This window comes from Pinus tabuliformis, chromosome 1_2, assembly GCF_031772625.1.
Source record: "Pinus tabuliformis cultivar Carrire ecotype Pingquan chromosome 1_2, CPIR1, whole genome shotgun sequence".
Classification (NCBI taxonomy): domain Eukaryota; kingdom Viridiplantae; phylum Streptophyta; class Pinopsida; order Pinales; family Pinaceae; genus Pinus; species Pinus tabuliformis.
In genome coordinates, this window is record NC_142298.1 from 630,175,582 (window position 1) to 630,193,552 (window position 17,971).

Consider the following 17,971-nt stretch of genomic DNA (forward strand, 5'->3'; position numbering starts at 1 on the left):
GGCTCAAAGCCCAAGTTCTGGGTCAAATTTATTGTAGGACTCCATGAATTGCGGGCGCGGAGCACGAAGTATAGGTTGAGTCATAAAGTTGTCCGCCCTAAGTTTTGTAATGTAATGTAATGTCATGTCGGCATGCCCATGGTCTGTGGACCATGGGATTGTATAAATAGAGTGAGGCTCTAAGTTGTAAAGATAGTGAAGAAGAAGAAGATGAAAGATAGATGAGTACGAATGGTTCGAGCATAAAGTAAGAGTCTAAGTACTTTGGGTTTTAGTAGTAAGAAGAGGCTCTGCAGCTAAGTGTGCAAAGGCCTAGTAGAGTCCACAGTTGAGTGCGCAGACCCCTGCAGCTGAGTGTGCAGGGCGGTGTCAGGTATGTAACCTTGAATGAAGAATAATAAAGAGAAGTTGAATCCAATTGCTATGTATCTTCTTTGGTATTATGTTCTGTGCATTTATACTATTTTTTTTTATCGTGCACCCTTATATGAATGCTATATATACTATGAATTATCTCTAACCTTACACAGATAAGCTAATTAACTGACTAATAATAGGTTAATAGTAAGGAACTTGGGTAATAATACGGATCTTGCCCCAAGTAGGGTTTGCACAAAGTCAGCATCACGGGTTGCGAAGGACTAATAGATGCATGTAGCGACATGAACACAGGGTCAAACCATGGACCACTTGATACCATCAGACATCCCCAAGGTGCGGAAACTTGGTTCTAGAACCCTCCCATATTATTTCAAGTGAGAGCTCAGTCCGCGCTCTGTGGACTGTTGCCGAAAGGGCCAGTAATACTGGGATTTGTTTGGCTAAATCACCTCTAAACCTGGGTTAGGCCCATACAAGCCAACATGGACCGCGAAATGGAGTAGATGAGTGCCAAAGTAGACCACGCAGTATATATACTGCGTGGCATATGAGCTTCGGAGAAGGTCGAAGCCCCTCCATTTTTTGTAAAAGAATACTATTTTGTATATGATAAATTGTATTAACTACTTGTTTGTGGAGACCATGGTATGTGGACCATGGTATTGTAATGAAGGACCCTCGATGTTCAAATAATAATATATAATAGGCTCAACTAATAAATATAATCATCATCTTATGATCCAAATCTATGTCTATGGATGAATTATTGTGATCTATAGCTTGCAACGAAGAAAAGACTCTTTAGTTGAGTACGTAGATGCCTAATTCTGCAGCTGAGTGCGTGGACTTCTTACAGCTGATAGGACAAGAATTGTTTGTTGTACAAATTCTCTATTATAATCAACATTTCTTGTGGATGTAGTCCCACATTGGGAGAACGACGGTAAAACTTGTGTCTTTATGTGTATGTCTGCTTATTATCTGTTGTAGCATAACAATTTTATTACAGTTGCATTTTATTACCATATAATAATGATTAAGGATTTATATGATATGTTTTGAGTGATGAATGGAATGTGGCAAATTAATGTATGAATGCAAAGTAATCTATGCATGTTAAGTATTAGAAAACATAAAAATACCACATCGCATCATACCTCAAGGCTGTAGAAACCTAGTTATGTATCCTCCCATAGTCACTTCGAGTGAGACTGCGATCTTCTTGCAAGTCATTTCTGAAATGGCCAGTGATTGAGGTTTTTTTGGTGGAGAGTAAAAGAATTGAACCTGGGTCAGCCCAACCAAAATCCAACAATGGGTTGAATGCTCAATGTTTTGATTACTTTCTTCTTTGTCGTGGATAATCAAACTACCTTTTGTCAATTCAACATTCTGCTGATTGAGTGAGGGATTCGAAGAGCATGGAATATTTTTATCACAAGCCATAGGACATAAGAAAAGGTAAGCTAAAGAGTAAGTTTCAATGAGAAAATCATCTTTAACCATATCATATTAAATAGCTAAATATTTAAAATCAAAATCTTATTGAGAAACCAAAATATCATTTAGGGAACTTGGGCATTCATCATCATATACATCCATGGGCTCATCATCAGGATGATAGTTTCCTAATAAATTAGATTGATTAAGTAAATTTATTTCATTTGATTGACTATCAAGATTACTAGATTGTAAATCAACCAAGAGTGTAGGATCAACGTCTTGAAATAGAGGATTTTGAAAAAGAGAAGAGAGATTGAGAAAATGCTCACCTTTGCGCCTGTGAAATGTGACCCACCTACTCCTGATCACTGTTTGGATTCCAAAACTGAAAATCAATACAGCTTGGAAGAGAATGATCAAGTGGACCAAGGGACAAGGGATCATGAGAAATAGATGATAGAGGATGACAGGTATCCCTTAAAGAAATCATACTTTCAACCAAATAAAATTCAAGCTTGAGGTTATGAGTGTTAATATTATCTTGAAAAATAAAGGTTTTTGTCTTCACCCTAGGCTTAATGAACCATTCCAAATTATCCTCAATTAGGTCTATATCATGGGATGTGGATGAGGTAATGGATCAACAATTTGATTCCCAAATTTCCTAACTTCAAAATCATCAAGGAGGAACCTATATTTGTACTAAAAAAGAAGGAGGACAAAGAACAAAAGGAATAGTAGGTTCCTCCTCTTCAATTAGAGGTGCCCTACGATTTTCAAGGATTGGTAGAGTACAATCACCCAAGGATTTAGATTCACAATGTTTCAAAGAGGTTTGAACCAAATGTTGAAACTTTTCTTTTAATAAATCCAAATCCACATCTTCTTCAGGAAACTCATAACACATGTGAAGAAATCTATTAGAAAAATCCTCAATTGAATTATTAGGCTTCATTCTTAGCTAATTAATCTTTTTATAGACATCTCAATAATCATACATATCAAAGGCTTTATGAAGCTCCTTGATGAAGTGTTCAAAATAATGAATGGAAGCAGACGATAAGGTTTGACATCATCAGTTAACTTGAACTTCAAGTGTTAGGGCAAACAATACTAAAGAAACATGTTCACAATCAATTTCATAATCCTTCACAAAGCTTGAGAAAAGGAGATGTATTTTCGAATCTAGATATACTATCCTCGCCATCAAACTTCAAATGATATAATTTATACAAAAGTTCCACAGCGATTAACAGTTTACAACTAGACTTATTAGAAGAAATTCCCAGGAGTATCAATTGGGAATGATACATTGAAGGTAAGAGATTCAGATTAGGCTTAACATGCACAACTTGTCATATGGCCCTCCTTCTATCACTAACTATTGATGGTGTTGAAAGTTAATCATCCAAGAGGGTCTCCCCGATGTGAAGTCCTAATTAAACCTTGCACTATTTGGAGTAGGAGCCCATCCATAGTATTGGTCCGACCACCATAACTCAGAGGTTTCCTTAGTTACAATGAATAACATAAGAGAGTATACACGAAACCTTTAAAATCATAAAGAAATTTAACACCATGAAACACCAGTTGCAATGTGTAAAAGGAGGAGTTCATGAGAGGTTAGTAAGAGTGAATCTCTAGAAGGAAAGTAATAGTACTATTATAAGAGAGGAAAATGAGAGCAAATAAAGATTTTTTAGTTATCTAGAGAAGTATTTCACATCAACACAATGATCATTAATGAAAATAAAACACACATTCAACAAGATAAGCTCCAAATACAATGATGTAGTTCAATTTATTTAGTACATATGAACATAACACATATCACAAACATCAAAATAATATTCCTACAATATTCATGATACATGCATGAAAATTTGTTGGTTCAATGAGCTTGTGATTATTGGGTGAAAGATCCAAGTACACAGTTACAATGGTGAGACACTAGCTACAATAGTGGAACATTAAGTCACTTCTTGCTTATCCAAAGAATGATCTTCTCTCCTTTCGCAAGGTAAATAATCCTATGCTATCTATCCAAAGTGTCTGACTCCCAAAATTCATTTTCTTGAGTTACGAGGTTGTATTTAGAACAAGAGGAATTACCTTTCATTTCCCATGACTCTTGAGTTACCCTCATGACTCTTGGACTTCCTAAGTGAACCTTGAACTTCTACAATACTCTTGGACTTTTCCTAGTGACACTTTAGTCGACATGTGACTTTTCATATTACACATATGACTCTTGGACTTTGACACATATACATTTTTTCACTTTTGGAAATACATAATTACACTCCACATCATGTGGAAATATCCATTGATATGTATGATATTGTGATGACACTTGTACAAGCCATGACTTGGCAAAAGAAGACTAGGATCTTCATGATGATGTGTCAATGTCAAGCTTCTCTTCTTGTTGCTTCCCTGAGTTATTCATGATTGATCGTGCATGTGCTTCATCTTCATCCTCCAAGATTTTCATTTATATGGAGTCTTTATGTGATCTTAATCTTTAATCTTTTGTCGTAAGCTAGTATCCCTTCATCTCCTTTCTTGATGACTTCTTCATGGTTCCTACATCACAAGTGTCTTCTCATATGATCTCCTTTGCATCCTCCTTGAACATCATCCTATCATCTAAAGACATAGAAAATGAAAATGGAATTCACTCATGATAAGATGACATCAGCCCATAAAACTCCTAGTTTATCTGATTCTACATTCAATGCACTAATTGATCTGGACCGAGGTACTAGGCTGAGGAGGAGGCTGAGCGATTACACAATGCATAATTTTTGGAGGAAAGAGTTAAGCTATGGTTACTATGACTATGAAATGCATACTATTTTGGATTTAGAGAAGGAATATGCAATTGAGGGAGTTAAGGAGACAACAGTGAAGGCTTTCTCACTGAAACTATCCAGTGCACAATTCTGGGAGATAGGAAGGCACAATATTTTGCAGTTGGAAAAATCAATGAGACAATGAGAAAGGATTTCTCACTGTTATTGTAAAATGCATAGTTCAGGGGGGCCAATGACAGAATATTTCATAGTTGAGAAAGTCAAGAAGGTAGATAAGAAGGGATTACTCATTATGATTGTGCAATGTGCAGTCCTGGGAGACCAATGAATGCATAGTTGAGAAACATAGTGAGACAACAAGGTGAAACTACTGATTAAAACTCTGCAATATGAAAAAGTAGACCAAATGGAGAGGAAAATTGCACAGTTTCTAAGGATAGGTGGTTGACTGACCACACCACTATGACTATGCTTTGCACAGTCCTTAGAGGTAAGGACTGCAAAGTGCGAAGTTCCAAGGAGAAGGATAGACTGACTAATATCTGATACTGCGCAATGCATAGTTCAAGGAGGTGGACCAGAGGGAGGTTCATCAGGGAAGCATCATCTTAAGAAAATGACTAAGTGTGGGACCAAAGAGCCAAGAGATGGAACCAAAACATGACTTGAATATGATAACATGCTCATAGATGATCAACCTCTTGAAAATAAAGAACTTACCACCAAAAATCAACATGTACCCATCAAAACAACAACAAAATAACACTTACCTCCAAGTGTAACACTTAAGATACACTTTGCGATAGAAGTGATGAAATTAATGAAACAATGCTTATAGCTTAGGGAATGCGTATAATACATGTCTCTATGATAGGTAGAATGTATTAGTGCAATAAAGTACATCAAAACCACCCTTCAAGAATGTATGAATCACTCCCTTTAACTAGATGTGACACTTCCCTAACCAAAAGATAACACTTGCAATAGTAAGAAAAAATGAAAAAGACATTTGCAAAGGCTAAAGAAAGTGAAAGTGACACATATCAGAGCGAAGATAAAGTGAGAATGACAGATTTTAAAGTGAAAGCAAGAAAGAAAATCAGTCGCAAAAGTGAAATCTTCACTTGCGAAAACAAAGGTGCGGAAAAGCAACAGTTGAGAAAACTCATTGGAATAGTAATGCAATTGTAACCAAAGTGAGAGGGACTATCAAGTGATATTGTGCACTAACTGTCGACATAGTTTGTGTTATAGCTCCAAATCTCACTCTTATTGTTGGTGATGCTACACTCATGGCCTAGGGCAACCCCTCCTTCCAAACCTAGTCCAAATACTTAAAAAATAGTGTTTTACTCCCTATACGTGACATTGCCCCGAGCTAAACACGTGTGTATGCAGGTTTGTGTTTACCCAACCCGCGTATATGTCTTAAAAAAATTTTAAAAAGTTAAATCTCCTTAATTTCAACAAAGATCACGGGTTTTACCTGTTGATTACCTATTAGTGCCCATGGCCCAATTGTTCCCAATGAATTCCCAACTAAAAAACGACTTTGGGAGAGGTATAAAAAGGATTCAATGGGAAGGACTAGAGGAGGAGAGAAAAATCACTTTGTTAGGATTATCCCTGATTAGGTCTGAAGATCCTTGTGCTTTCAACACTTCCCCCCATTATAGGAAATCCTTGTTTCCTTGAGCTTTGATGTTATTTCACTAGTTGAGATACTTTGGTATGAGTCATGGAAAGACTTTATTGAAGGCTTGAGATTGGACGAATCCGAAGAACGGTTCCGCTTGGAGCCTGTGAAATGGAGACTCAAGTGAATTCGTTCCTTACTATATTTTAGTTATCTACAATAAAAGAAACACTTGTCTTGTTCCTGATATTAATTTTCTTCATGATTATGATATTAATGTTATGATTTACATATGAATAGTTGTTTTAATTGTATAACTAACTAACTTTCAATATGCTATGAAGTTGATTTCCTTATGATTCTTGGTCCATATACTACTATGCTTCCTTGAGTTGATTGTTTTGCGGGTTGAAGGATCGAAAGGAACTCCAAGAGGGTTTGGACCCTGGTTGGATCTACCTAAACAAAGGATGCGCAGGTGCACCTCTCTTCACGTAGTTTGCTTATATTAGTATCATGGCTATATGGAATGCTTGTTTTTCATTGTAGATAACCCCCGCTCTGCTAAGGTATTGAGCCAAGACCCTAGGGGATTTTATCCCTCAACAGAATTGGTGGCTCCACTGAGGACAATTGTATTATTGTTCCTAATTTGGGTTAATTTAAGCCAATCATGGCTCAAACTTTGATTTTCTTGTTGTGACTGAGTTGTTTGTTCCCATAGGAACTCAGACTTTAAGTCTGAACATTTTCTTCAGACCCCTTTTTTTCTTTTTCTTGCGAACTATTATATACGCAGTTTTTCCAGGTCACAGAGGTGTATGTAACAAGTTTCCTCAAGTGGACCCGTGTATACACAGGTTTCCTTGGGTTGAATAGCTTATACACGTAGATGTGCATTGAAACAGTCATGTATACCTTAATTTTCCAAGATTTTTGTAAATCTTTCTTGTTCAGTAAATTTGTTTTTTGGTCTGAGTGCTTCCTGAACAGTCAAGTTTGGTTGTCAGTCTCTGTTTTTACAACAAGTTTCTTGTTTCGAATTCTCCCCATTTGTGGAAAGTTTTGGTCTTGTTTTGTTTGGTTACAAGTGTCCTCATTTGTGTTTGAGCACACAAGATATCTCTCTAAGAATCTTGGCTGTTCTGATCTCCCAGAGTAGAAAGATTGTTTTCAATCTTTGTGGCAAACTTTATCTTTGTGATATACTTGCTTTCTGTCAAAATTGAACTTTGTGACCATTTACTTTTCTTGCTTTTTGAAAGTTGTTGTGTGACGATTTTGAGAGTTGTCTTTCTTGATCTTTTGATCATTGTCACAAAGCTCTTTTCGCTGCTTTTTGGTCGTTAAGATCATCTTGAAACACCTATTTTGTTGAGTTTTCGCCCATTTCGAGTTGATAACTTGCAAAGTGTTTTTGTTGCCCGTTCTTCGGTCTCAAATTTTTCAATAGTGTTTGGAGCACTTTTGAAAAGTCATTTTTTGTTTTTGCTTTTGAAGAAAACTTCTTGAAAACTTGGTTTTTTCTTTCTTTGGCCTTGTTTTGATTTAGTTTCTTTTTGCGAGTGAAAGTGCATTTTTGTTTGTCTTGCGATTTTCTCTTAGTGTTTGGACGAAAATGAGCATTAGAAACTTATATTCTATCTAAACATCTTAAGCGGCTAATTAGAAGCGATAAACAAGTTACTTTCATTCATTGCTTTAGAGTAGTCTTAAGTTTCTTGCATCTTCATTACACCTTGCGTTAGGATAGTTTTACATTGTCAATGCATTAGTAATCTTTATAGTTTTTGCATGTGTGAAGTGTGTTGCAAGAAAAGAAAAGAAATATTTATTGATTTCTTAGAAGCTCCTCAGAACCTAGTAGAAGTTGCTTCTCATCGAAAGAAAAATGATTGCTCATGCAGTTACTTTTTCTTTGATTTTGGTTGAGTCATACACACATCATCAGTTTCACTCCCATACCCTTGACTTAAAAGAACAGCCTTTAAAATCAAGCATTAATTAAAATATACTAAAACTTTTTTATATCATCAATTTAGAAACATCAATAAGTTTTAGGATATTTAGGGCCTTGGATTAGGTGAGAGGAGAGTAAACTCTCCAAAGTCACTCTAAATTGTCAAATGTAGAAGCCTGAATAAAGAGTGTAAATCCAATAGCATTAGGGAGACCAGGAAAGCTCTGGATCTGGGAGTTAAGCACGAGGGTTTTTGAAGATAAGGAAGAGAGATACCCCCTCTCCTACTTGTCGAATCTAACCTCATGACTGTTCCGCCTGGCTTTTGACATGAGTTGGTACCTTTAGTTGCTTATCCTAGGGATCTACATAGGTGGCTGTGGACGGGAATCCCGTGGCACCTAAGGTCGACATTGTATCTCTCTCAGCTGTACTTCTAGAGGGCACCCTTGCAACGCTCGGGGGCTTGCACCGACACAGGCTATTGTTTTGAGGTCAACGTAACTTCCTCTAATACCTTCACTGGTAGCCTGGGCTGTCATTATCCCAAACTATCTTTGGAAGGTCCCTTACTTCACTTTCTTGTATTTTGGTGTCCGGTCCTTATCACCGAGAGCGGAAATACTTGGAAGTTGCTTGATTGGTTGTATCTTTTAGGGAATTTATAGTTAAGTGCTCTTTGCTCTTTGTATATAGTTGGCTTTAGGTATTTTTGTCTAGTCAGTTTTTGGACTTTGTATCTTGAGTGACTGACTTACCACTCCACTGATATTGAAAGGCTTTTGGTCATTCTTTCGAAAGTAGTGGAGTTGCCTCCTCAAGGGAAAAGTTTTTGATTATGTATCTATCTTCTTTGAAAATTCGTCTCTACATTCCAGTAATGGAAGGGTCTATGAATCAGTTAGATATGGCTGATATTCCTGTGGAAACCAACCAAGGTACCCTCCCAAAAGGGGATCCTTGTGCTTTTCCTTTCTTTGGAAACATTGGTACTCCCTTGATGGCCACTTTGAATATTCCTGGACTGAATGTTGGACTACCCATTTGGCTGTGGTCCACTCCGAATATTCCAAATGCTCTTGAAGCTTCTCAGCTGAATGCTTTATTTCAGGGGCATCGCATGGATGTTAATCATTCGTCCTCTTTCAAAGAGAAATCTGGGATTCCTTTTTCTCCTCCTTTTTGTAATAATAAATCTAAAAAGAGGAGAAAGAGGAAGTCAAAGAAGAAGAATAATTCTATCCATTCATCATCAACCTTTGCTAGTCATGTTGAAGTTGAGCCTTCAGTTGCTACGAGTCATGTTGGGGGCACGAGTCTAGTCACTGCAAGTCATACTAGCACTTCATCATCAACCTCTGCTAGTCATGTTGAAGATGAGTCTTCAGCCGCTACAAATCATGCTGGGGGCATAAATCTAGTCACTTCAAGTCATATTTAGGACTCTCTACAAACCACTGCTAGTCATGTTGGCAGAATGGAGGTTGATAAGAAACCTGGATGTAGAATTTTTAAACCTAAGTTCCTTGTAAGATATGCAAGGGAGACCATCTTACTCATTTATGCCCTAGTATTCTACAAGTACAAAGGATGTGGTTCGAGTCTGAAAGTACTTCTACTCCTAGATCTGATATGGTTTCTCATCAATCCCATCAACCATTAGTTGATAATGTGGTTGAGCCAGTGCAATCATTGGTTGATTACACTCCTCTTTTGGGGGGTGAAGTGCCTAACAAAAGAGTCTATTTGATTTCTAGCACAGAGTCTTTTGGTATAGGGGGCATTCCAATTTCTTCAAATGTTCCCCCTCCAAGTTCTAGGAGTGCTTCCTTTGATTGGGATAGTCTTCTCAAGCCTCATCTTCCTTCTGCTGCACCTTTCCAAATAAAGGTTAGAGTTAATTCCACAAACATTTATCGATGTATGGTGGATGAAGGATCCTCTGCAAGTATTATATCCTCTGTGACTTGGAAAACTTTGGGTTCCCCAAAGTTCTTGATAGCTTAGAGTCAGTTGTTAGCCTATGATAGAAGACCTAGTGAATCTATGGGTGTTCTTCCTCAATTGCCTATTACCTTAGGTGGGAAGACTGTCTTAATCGATATGATGGTGGTTGATAGCCCTGTAGACTTTAATATGCTACTTGGGCATCATTATGTCTACGCTATGAATGCTGTGGTGTCATCACTCTTTCGAGTGATGTGCTTTCCTCATGAAGGGAATATTATCACTATAGATTAGCTTGCATCTAATAATTACCACCCTAATTCGAATTTACTGCAGAATGCCCCTTGGTTTAGTCTAAGTGTTCAAGTAGACTCTACCCCACCACGGGTGAATTATGTGGCATTGAATCCTCAATGTTCAATTGCTTCTGAGAAGGATCCTTTGATCTATTATTCTCCTTCTTGGGACTTGGTCCCAGCGGTTTACTGATAGATTCTTCCTATATGGAAGTTCTCATGGTTTCTTAGAAATCAATTTGCCTTTACAGGAGGAACTCTTTGAAACCATGAGTTTTGACTACCAAAGGAGTCCTTGGCCTGAGCCCTGCAAGTGGTTTGTCTAGAAGAACTATTATGCATAAGCCACAAGGTTGTGTGGTTCCCTGTACCATATTGTATATACAAGGTACGCATTTTCAAGTTTTCAATTCTATAACACGATATTTTATATGAAGTTTATACGTGGAATGTATTAACTTCTTGTCTAGTGTTCCTTTTTATGTTTACATAACTTGGAAGATTTCTCCTTTGGAAGTTTATGGTTGATCCGTTTTGACAGGTATTGGTTCTAGTAACTAGCATATAGGTTAGGTTTTTCCACCTGAATTGTGCACTTATTAGTTTCCTTTCCCATTTTTGCCTTAGTATCAACCCCACCAAGTTATGGTGCAGAACCTTCTCATTGCTTAGAAGTATCATGACTTGTGTGGTAGAGCCTACCTTATCATGGGTGCCCTAGTTAGTACCTTATTGTCACTTGGCACTCATGCTGATTTTTTATCCCTAGGCTCGGAGTCCTCTTTAGTCCCACCATGACTTATGCACTGAAGACTCATTCCTCTTTGCTTCTTTTCTTTGTTCTGGCCTTATACCCTAGATGCTCCTTTGTGTTGAGTTGCACTACTGAATTGCATTTTGACCATTTGCATCTTTTGGCCTTGAGCCGACCTCACTTGGACTCGTGTTTAAGCCAAATTTTGACCATGACGACTACAAAGTCAAACTTGCATTCCCTTGACTTCTGAAACTTGACACACCTTGACCCGTGGAAGGAACACACCTTTGAGTGTCTTTGACCAGTTTTCACCTCCCTGCATTGAGCATAGGATTGTTCGAATCCCAGGAACTAGATCATCTATTTCACCAACACTCGTTCTTTCCACTGTACTATAGAATTCTTTTATTCCTTTTCCAGCTTAAAGAAAAAGACAAAAAAATTATATATTCCAAAAAGAGCAGGAATGGGAAAATATTTCCACTTATTGTTGGCAGCTAGAGTCAGTCGTGTCGCCCTTGAACAAAGCACTCAAAACAAAGTCTCCTCCATTTTGGCGGTATTTAGTTTGACTTAGGTATGCCTTAACCTTGTTATTGAGTCAGTTCTCCCCCGATTGGTTATCTCTTCCAATCATATGGAGGGTTCGTTCATGCCTCCTGCATGATGAACTTATACAGAGTCATCATATGTTGCCACATAGTCATATTGGGTCGTGCTTTTGTTCAAGGGAAGTTAGCCTAAGTCGGCCTCTCTGCGGTGTCTCTTGACTCATTTTTCAGTCAGCCATCCCTGGTAGTTAATGTCTTATCTATCATCATGTCAGTTATATTGGTCCTTTACTCGTGCCGGTTTGAGAAGGTCTCCATTAACTTCTTGTTGGCGGGTCTAGTCCTTATCGACAACGACATCTTGCTCTGAGGACAGGCCTAGAGCCGCACCATAGCCCTATTTTCATTATTGATAGGTCACCTTGTTCTCAGCATCGATCAGTATCATGGGTCTTTGACTGAGTGGTTTCCCTTGTGTTCAACATCAGCTTACACTATCACACATTGGGATTCATGCAATACCTTGGTTTCCATTTGACCCTATTGGTGGATACCTCGCCTCTGTGTCAACTTTCATTATTGGTTAGTTCAGAGGGTTTCTGTCGTGCGCTAGCCACATCTTGTGTACACCGGAAACATGCTTCGGTCAGGTTACTACATCTTTTTTCGTCCAATTCCTTCCACATTATTGGCCTACGGGTTACACTCACGCTAGATTGATGAAGGATGCCTTAATGCCTTCTTTCTAGCAGATCTTTCTCCATCGACTACGACTCATTGCTCTGGGGCAAAGATCTAGAGTCCATTTGGCAGTACCTTGGGGTTTGCAGTCATTAGTGGCAAACCCTTCGCTATCGACAGTGGGAAACCATCATTGTCTCCTGATTGATAGATTCTTACAAGCGTTTGACTCCAGATCATCTATTCACACGTGTTAGATTGTACTGGGTACCTTGATGCTCATTATCATTATCGGTGAGTAGTCTCGCGTTTGTTAATGTTATACATCAATGACCAGTAATCAAACGATTTCTCACATGGTCAACTTTAGATCATTTATTCCCATGGTGTAGAAATGTACCATGGCATTTGGTGAAGACCTCAGGTTGCATCAACATTCATTGGTTCACTTGACAGTTGCTCCTGTTGCTGCTAGTTGATACCACTCCACCTTATATGTTGCAGTCATTCATGGTGACATTCTATGTGCTGGCACCTGAGTTTGCAGTGTAGTACTTATTGGAAATAATACTGAGAGGGGGGGGGGGGGGGGGTTGAATCAATATTATCAGGTCAATTATTTTTCATTTCACAATCAGATTTTCATACGCTACTTCAGTTAGTAAAAACCACGTATGTACGCAAATGCATTTAAGGAAACTAGCGTATAATTAGTATACTTGTAATTTAAATTATTCTTCAGATATTGTTCATTAATCTGTGCATAAAAACATATAAACAGTAACCAGGAATAGTAAACCAGAACATGCAGTGACACATAAGAACACGAGATATAAGTTGGAAACCCAATGTGGGTGAAAACCACCTGCTGCAATTCGTCTCTATCTTCTTTTAATTAGAAACTTCTTTTTACAATGATTATGTACTAGTGCAGTCTTATACCAGTACACAGGCTGCTACCTACAGAAGGCTACAACCTTCTCTCATCCTCCAGCTTCTCCTGGAAGGGAGCTACAACCCCCTTAGCTCTTGTACTAGCTGAGGTACTAGTACGTAGGTGCTGACCTACACAAGGCTACAACCATCTATTTTCTTTTAGGGACCACATTTAATAAATTTTCAGACTGGATCCATGAATAACATCAATCAAACATCAAGTATATCTGCATCAACCAATCTCCTTTGCACCAAACAAAACTAAATCAAATAGTCACTTCTCTGAATGTTGTACCTAGAAAATAGTAATAGTAACCAGACACCAATTCTAAACCCAGAACACTGCAGCAATAAACAGAAGTAGCTAAAACATATTTCAAGAGACGTACACTACTTCAATGTGTACAACCTACATGCATATGCTGCTGAATCAAGGCCAACCCATGTATACAATTCTTTAGATTACTGAACATGCGTGTATACATGACTTTGTTGCACCGAACCTGCGTACAGATCTATAAAAGACAATTATCCCTTTTCAAGTATTCAAACATCATTTATACCCAGATTATCAGATTTATAGATCAAATCATGCGCCAAATATAACAAATCAAAATCACACAAAGGTACTACTATTCAAGCCTTAAGACCTTCACCCATCAATAGAACTTATCCATCTTTTAGTGCTCGGGTTCCTCCTTGGTTTAGATCCAGCAATGCACCATAACCCAATTCTAGATCTTGCTCTTCATAAGATATTCAATACTTGAGTGAATGCATTTTCCTAATGATCTCCTTCCCCTTTTATAGTCTCACGCCTTACTCAATACCATGGTCCAAAACCACTGAGAACCAATACTTGGGGTGCAATACCTGGGTTTAATACTTTGGACGAGATACCAAGGTCCAAAACCATAGGTTCAAATACCAAGGACTAAATACCATGGACCAAAAATAAGTTTTCCCACATGTACATGCTTTTCCTTGCATGATAGTGCGTGCTTACGTATATGCGCCTTTTGATTGGCAATCCCGCGTGTATACGCGATTTGGTTAAGAGGAACTTGTGTATATCTCTTTTTCTTTCATTCTGAGAGCCTAAACAATGATCTGTCAATTGAGTGAGTTACCATCAAGGACAACACCTGTGTCATAGCGCCAAACCTCTGTCATAATGCCAACAATCTCCCCCTTTGGACTTGATGGCAACCCCAAGTCACTCAAATTCATTCTCCCCCTTTAACATCAAGGGCAAAGGGTTCTGCTCCCCCTGAATACATGCTGACATATCTGCTTTTTTGTGTTGTCCATCTCCCCCTGACTGTAGGCAAGGTCTGCAAAAAGATGTTCTACAAAAAAAACATGACTCTATACATTATAAATGACCTTCCTATCAACAAGGACTCATACATACATACATCTCCCAAACAAGTGGGGATATACCAATATTGACTCATCCACCCAATCAAGTGGGGATACACCAAAAGTTTATACAAAAACATTACATCATCCATCCCAGGCATAGTGGGGAAACCAAAATAGGCCGTTACATGACCTTGATAAGAAAATAAATACATGACATAGAGATGAAATATCTTCAACAAGAGTATGATAGTCATCAACAACTATCATTAGCAGCATCTGTCAATCATCATTCAGACTAGCAACCATGTTCTTCCTCAACACCTGTTCCACCTGAAACCAAAAAAAAATGTGAAATTGAACCAATATATTCTAAGATAATGCCAACAATGCATTATTAGAAGTATATGCTCCCCCTGAACCTGTGCCAGATGGTCTCTGTCAGACCCATATCAGACTCTTTTCATCCTGAGTCTAGCCCCATTGATTTCCTTCAAACCAACATATATGTGCCTGTATCCACTGAAACTAGCGTATGTACGCGGATCCTCCTCATGAAAATTGTGTACAACCACTTTTCTCTGAAACAGACAAGTTTCAACAGCAAGATGATGCATAAAATACTCCCATCTTCTATTTGAGGTATTCAAATGTCTCCCTGGGTAGTGGTTTGGTGAGTATATCAGCAACCTATTCCTTGGAGGGAACATACTCCAATTTGACCTTTTGTTCAAGCACTTGTTCTCGAAGAAAATGATATTTGATAGGTATGTGCTTGGTCTTTGAATGCATGACTAGATTTTTTGAAATGCTTATTGCACTTGTATTATCACATAAAATAGAGATAGGTGGAGTACAAGTGATTTAAAAATCTTGCAAAATTTGCATCATCCAAAGGAGTTTTGTGCAACAAGATGCAATAGCCACATATTCTGCTTCAGCTATAGATAAAGCAATTGAAATTTGTTTCTTGTTGAACCAAGATACTAATATGGAACCCATAAATAATGCACCACCACTAGTGCCTTTTCTGTCATCCACGCTTCCTGCCCAATCTACATCTGTATATGCATGAAGTGTGAGATCTATATCTCTAGGATACCATAAGCCATAGTTTTGTGTCCCTTGAAGATATTTTAAAATTATTTTAACCGCCTGAAGGTGTGCTTCTTTCAGATTTTCCTGGAATCTTCCAACTATTCCCACTGCATGCATGATGTCTGGTCGGGTACTTGTCAGATAGAGCAGACTACCAATCATGGATCTATAGGTTGGTTGATGTACTACTGATGAATCATCATTTGTGTTGAGGTTGCATCCTGTTACCATAAGGGTACATAATGGTTTCGAGTCTTCCATGCCATATTTCTTCAAGATATCCTTGAGAAACTTGGTTTGTGACAAAAAGATACCGTCTTTATTTTGTTGGACTTGTAAACCAAGAAAATATGTCAAGTCACCAAGCAAGGAAATTTCAAATTCTTTCTGCATCACCAAAGCAAAGTTTTGACTCATGGCTCCTTCATTGCTACCAAAGATGATATCATCAACATACACGACAAGTATTAGCAATTTGTCATTATCAATTTTTACATATAGATTGCTATCGGTTGATCCTCTTGAAAAACCTTGTTGATGGAGGTATTTGTCCAGATGATAATACCAAGCCCTTAAAGCCTGTTTAAGACCATAGAGTGCCTTCTTAAGTCTGCATACAAGTTTTGGATCATTTCCAAGGATGAATCCAGCTGATTGCTCAATATACACTTCTTCTTCCAAATATCCCTTTAAAAAAAGTAGATTTCACATCCGTTTGAAATACTTTGAACTTCTGAAAGCTAGAAAGAGCAAGGAACATTCTTATGGCTTCAAGTCTAACAACTGGTAGAAAAGTTTCTTCAAAGTCTATACCTTCGTGTTGAGCATACCGTTTACAAACAAGTTTGGCCTTGTTTCTAATAACATCTCCATTTTCATTCAACTTATTTTTGAATATCCGTTTTGTCCCTATGACATTCTTATCATTTGGTCTAGGAACCAACTCCCAAATGTTATTATTTTCAATCTTCTCAAGTTCTTCATTCATGGCCTTGACCCAGCATTCATCTTTGCATGCTTCACTTACATTTTGTGGTTAAGTGGAGGAGAGCAATGCTAAATAGATTGAAGCTTCTGAAATAGTTCTTCTTGTTTGTACACCTGCCTCTTTCTGTCCCAAAATTTGAGTTTCTGGATGATTCTTCTGAACGTACCTGGATGGAGTCTTTTCTTCTACCCTTATCTGTTCTTCTGGTGCCTCAAGGATTTCTTCTTCATCATAAGTCTAATTTGATGTTGAAGGATAGTCTTCATCATCTTCGAATTCTTCGGATTTTACCTGCCTAGGAATATTTCCTTCTTCATCAATACTTTCAACAATTTTTCCAAGTCTTTTATTGTAACACTTATATCCTTTGTTATGGGAAGAGTAACCAAGGAGGATGCCTTCATCTGCTCCAGGTTCAAACTTTCCAAGGTTTTCATCAGTCCTTTTGATGTAACATTTGCTTCCAAAAATTTTGAATTATTTTACCGTAGGAGTCTTACCATACCAAAGTTCATGAGGAGTTTGAGTGTTGTTTATGTGGACGTTTGTCTTATTGAGAATAGTAAATACAGCAAATGTAACTTCTCCCCAAAAGGTTGTGGGAGTTCCAGACTCATCAAGCATAGCACAAGCCATTTGTTGAACTAAGGAGTCGTTGCAGTAGAGAATTCCCTTCTTATTCCATGTTCTTCAAAAAAATCGAAAAGTTCATCCGAGGTAAATTCCCCTCCTCAATCAGACCTGAGGCATTTTATTCTGTGATCTGATTCATTTTCAACCAAGGCTTTGAATGCTTTGAACATTTCAAAAGTTTTATCTTTATGCTTCAGAAGTCCTATCCAACACATCCTTGAAAAGTTTTCAATGAACAATATGAAGTATTCTTCTCCTCGAGGTGACCTCTTCCTAGATGGACCACATACATCAGTATGGACAAGTTCAAGTGGCCTACTAGCTAATCCTTCCTTCTTAGGGAAATTCATTCTGGTTTTCTTACCAAACTGACATGATTTGCATATTGTATTGTCTGGAATTCTGATGTCAGGGAGATCACGAACCGCCTGATATTTGCATGCTTTTCTTATCTGAGAGAAGCTTAGATGCCCCAATCTTCTGTAC